At 46.7% G+C, this 4,024-nt stretch overlaps 1 long non-coding RNA gene across 1 annotated transcript; it reads left to right on the forward strand.

Moving 5' to 3' along the window:
* Window positions 1-2,619: 2,619 nt before the first annotated feature.
* LOC149327734 (uncharacterized) lies at window positions 2,620-3,605 on the forward strand. Its single transcript, XR_016286328.1, has 2 exons — window positions 2,620-2,847; window positions 3,463-3,605. It is a non-coding gene; the product is annotated as an uncharacterized LOC149327734 (long non-coding RNA).
* Window positions 3,606-4,024: the final 419 nt, after the last annotated feature.

The following is a 4,024-nucleotide window of genomic DNA, read 5'->3' on the forward strand; positions in this document are numbered from 1 at the left end:
GTAAACTACAGTGCTTAGATGGACTAACATAATGATATATTGCTCTAAACCCGGTGCTTCGCACGATAAGTATTCGCTTTGTGCAGGTACCTCGAACAAAAACTGGAGGGAACACTTATACCCCAAGCAACCACAGATATCCGTCGGACGTACGAGCTAGATCCGAACGTCCTTTGCCGAGATCGGACGTCCATCGGACGTACGAACACAATCCGATTTCGCATATCCGTATTCGTGCATCCGCTGGACGTACGGACAGTGTCCGCTTTTGTATATCCGCATGAGAGACGAGGTGGACGTCCGAAGGATGTAAGGTCTAGTATTTTCCCAGGCCATGACTTAGTAGAACGTTAAGTTGGGCGAGTTGGTATAGGTTCATGGTTGAAACGAAAAGCTGTTACGAAAAACTTTGATGTAGCTCCATTGAAAGAAGCGAGGGTAAAGAAGGAAGCTGTTGATCTTCTCAAGGAACTTGGCCTTGAGCGGTTATGCACACAGGTCAACAAATGCAAGAAGCTGCATTTGGAAGTATTTTTCACCGCAAAAACACATAAGGCGGACGTCCCGTTTAGGGCTATCGTGTCAGAGAGGGACACTTGGCAGCACCAGGTGTCAGTTTTCCTGCAAAGACACCTTTCCTCTCTGCACTTTTGTGACCCTTTAAAGATCGCCAACTCAGATGCTTTAGTAACTTTCCTAAAAGACCACAACCCCCGCAACTGTGTTGCCTTCAGCATCGACGTCACCGACCTTTACTACAGCCTTCCTCACGACACCCTGCTTAAGCGGGTGAAGATGTTCATCACAGAAGAGAATGACGAAATGGGTTTCTGCAACAACACAGGACTGAACGTCGAAAGTTTCCTTGAGCTTTTGCGGTTTTACCTACGTTCCACCTTCGTAGGCTGGGAGGGCAAGTTCTACTCGCAGAAAGCTGGAGTATGCATTGGGTCCAGCGTTGCTCCTGTGTTGAGTGAAATTTTCCTGATGTATGTGGACAGGGACCTTGAAAAGAACTTGACAGGACTGCATCACACCACCGTTAGGTACGTGGACGATTATCTGGTTTTCACTGAACGCGATCGCTTCGATGCGAGTGTGGTTGACATCGTCAAAGTGTTTAAAGAGTGCGGGTCTGGATTGCTCTTCACTTTCGAGTTGCCCGTAAGCGATGAACTACAGTATTTAGATTTGCAACTGCGGTTCGCCCGTGAGCATGTCTGCTGGAAATACAACCCAAGGTCTGTAAAGCCGTTGCTGAGTTCTCAATCGGGGCACACAAAATTGGTGAAGAACAGCATTGTAAGTTCTTGCCTGAGGTATGCATTGATAAAATCTTGCCACCACGGTGTTGCTGACAGTTTCCAATCACAACTCATGAGGATAAGGAATGCCGGCTACCAAGATGCAATGGTGAACGAGGCTTGCTCAAGATTACTTAAGTGCTTCAAGCGACAGACGGCCCTGAATGCACCACTCAACAGTCCGGAAAAAGAAAAGAAAAACACCTCAGTTGTGCCATATTTGCACCAGGTCTCCCACGGACTGAAAAATGTAGGAAGAAGGTTCAACGTCGATGTATTGCTGTCTGCTCCTGTCAAGCTTAAACAAGTGTGTGCTGCGATAGAAAGGAAGAAAGTGTCGAAAAAGAAAAAAGGTTGCGGTGTCGCGCACACGGATCCGTTTGTCAACTGCCGCACGTGTGTCGTCTACAGCTTTCCCCTTTCCTGCGGAGCCCGCTACATCGGACAGACCGGCCGTTGCTTGAATAAGCGTTTGCAAGAACACAACAACAATTTAGATAAAGGCAATGACCAATCTTATCTTGTTACCCACTGTAAGGGGTGCGCAGTGATGAAAAGCAAGAAGAAAAAGTGCACTGCTTTGTTAAGCCAAGCAAAGGTGTTGTATTCTCACAGAGATCAAACCACGCGGGAAGTAGCAGAAGCATACTTCATCGCAACGGAGCAACGGGGCTGCGTTAGCAAACCTTCGGTTGCTTTAAGTGATAACGAGATCACGTTTCTTGACAGACTGTGGGCTTCGGGCGCACACTAGTTTTATCGTTGTCATAGTTTTGTTTGTTCAATTTTGTTTTCATGATTATGCCTTCCTTATATACCCAGGTTTTTGCAATAAAGCCTTAGTTGTGAGTTCAGCGCTTGTCCTGTCTTCGCCTTTACTCTTGTGTCTAGTCTTTTGTGCGCTGTTTTTCAACCAGGCCATGAGTATGGACGTTTTTTATTTCACAGAAAATTCGCGTCTTTCGTGTATGTATACTGTTTTATTTGCATCATGTGGAGGGTTTGACGCGAAGATGTTTGTAAATTGGTGCGATTCCACTCCTACCTGCAGTGCACGAGCCGCCAACGAGCTAAATTTATCTAAGAGGAGAAGCAGGTGTTGCATAATTTTGCAAGAACTCAATGACTAGTTTTATATTTATAAAACTTCTCCAAATTAGTGGAGCTGCGCGACATGTCCACTGTTTTGCTAGCTAAACTTGCCATTGAAACCATTCGTAAGCATCAAAACCAATGATCAAAACTTCCGTGCATTCTGCTATCACCATCATCATAGATGTCAGTTCGCGGTCAGACCAATCCAATCTATCAGTACGGCTCCGTAGCGCTGTTGTTGATATGTCGCGTAGTGTTGTCGCGCAGATCTTTATAGCTCTGTTATTATAAAATGTGGCTTTGTTCGGTCTGTGGACGAAAGTTGTATGTAACTTAAGCAATTCGAAAGATACGGGAAGCGCCTGAAGCTCTTCTGGAACACCGGAATCCCGTACTGTGTCGACCTTGGTGTAAAGAAGGCTTAGTGCACATGTGATTGCCTACGAAGGTATGTATCCAGTACACTTCTTGGAACTTTGCTTCTAGGAAAATGCAGCATGCTCATATAACATTCGTTCACAGGACAGTGGGAGCAGTAAGCGCGAGGAGATGGCTTCCACAAGTGTGTGCTCTTCTCACACTTTCGGGAGCCTACATCACACAGCTGCGGGAGCCCTCAACTCGCGCGACTAATTCCCACTCCTCTTCAAAGTTGCGGGACGGAGTGTTTTCGCATCTTGTTAATTTTTAAGGCATCGCTATGTTCACTGTGCCTATATAAAGAGTGACAACTCGCGAAAGGCAGACCATAGGAAGCACGTGAGGTCGCAGTGGTTCGCAACGGAAGCTTTGCGGCTTTCTGTGCACAGTCGCGTACAGTGCTGCGCAGGTTAGTGCCCTAAGGCCCATGAAAATAAAGAACAGATACATTGTCAAATATGGTGTGGAAAAGTGAGAGCTGTTATTGCCTTATACTTATTGAGGTGTTTGTTAAAGTGCATTGTCTGTTATACTTGCAGCATTAAACACTTCCATTAATTGGTTCCAATGTTTTTACTTTGGCTACTGCATTGTGCCATTTGTTTCACATGACTGTTGTTTACCGCGTTCTTTTTTATTTCAGAAATCCTGTGGGTGGGAAGATTACGGATGTGTGCCCCAAGCTTGCCACATTTGAAGAGTCACATTTAAGAAATTTTCCGAATGTAACCCACTGCTCTGCTGATGTATCATCAACCACAATAAAATATGCGTGCTATGCATCAAGTTGTTTTTGGTTTTATTGCATTGCGCGGAGTGAAAAAAGCACGCATGCACCATATATGCGAATATTCGAGAAAGATCCGCCAATGGACGTACTCAACTGGACGTCCGTCGGCGGGCGAACCGTATACCTTTGGCCACCTTTCGGACGGCCGACGGACGTCTACCGGCTGTTTGCGGATGTTCAGCGGACGTACAGAACATCCGAAACAGACCTCTGTCGGCCGTCCGAAGGATATCGGTGGTTGCTTGGGGTACGATAGCGTGATGGGGTGTAATTCCCATATCTGCAGGAGGTCATTCTCCACTTTACATTCATAGATCCCTGGGAGCCATGCTGGCGCAGTGGTGCAGCGGTTAGGCGATGCGCCCTGCGATGGGAGGCACTCTCAGGCCGTGTGCGGGCCGGGTTGCTCTTCCCG

The sequence above is a fragment of the Amblyomma mixtum genome, chromosome 10, assembly GCF_055824585.1.
Source record: "Amblyomma mixtum isolate Tamu chromosome 10, ASM5582458v1, whole genome shotgun sequence".
In the NCBI taxonomy this organism is placed as follows: domain Eukaryota; kingdom Metazoa; phylum Arthropoda; class Arachnida; order Ixodida; family Ixodidae; genus Amblyomma; species Amblyomma mixtum.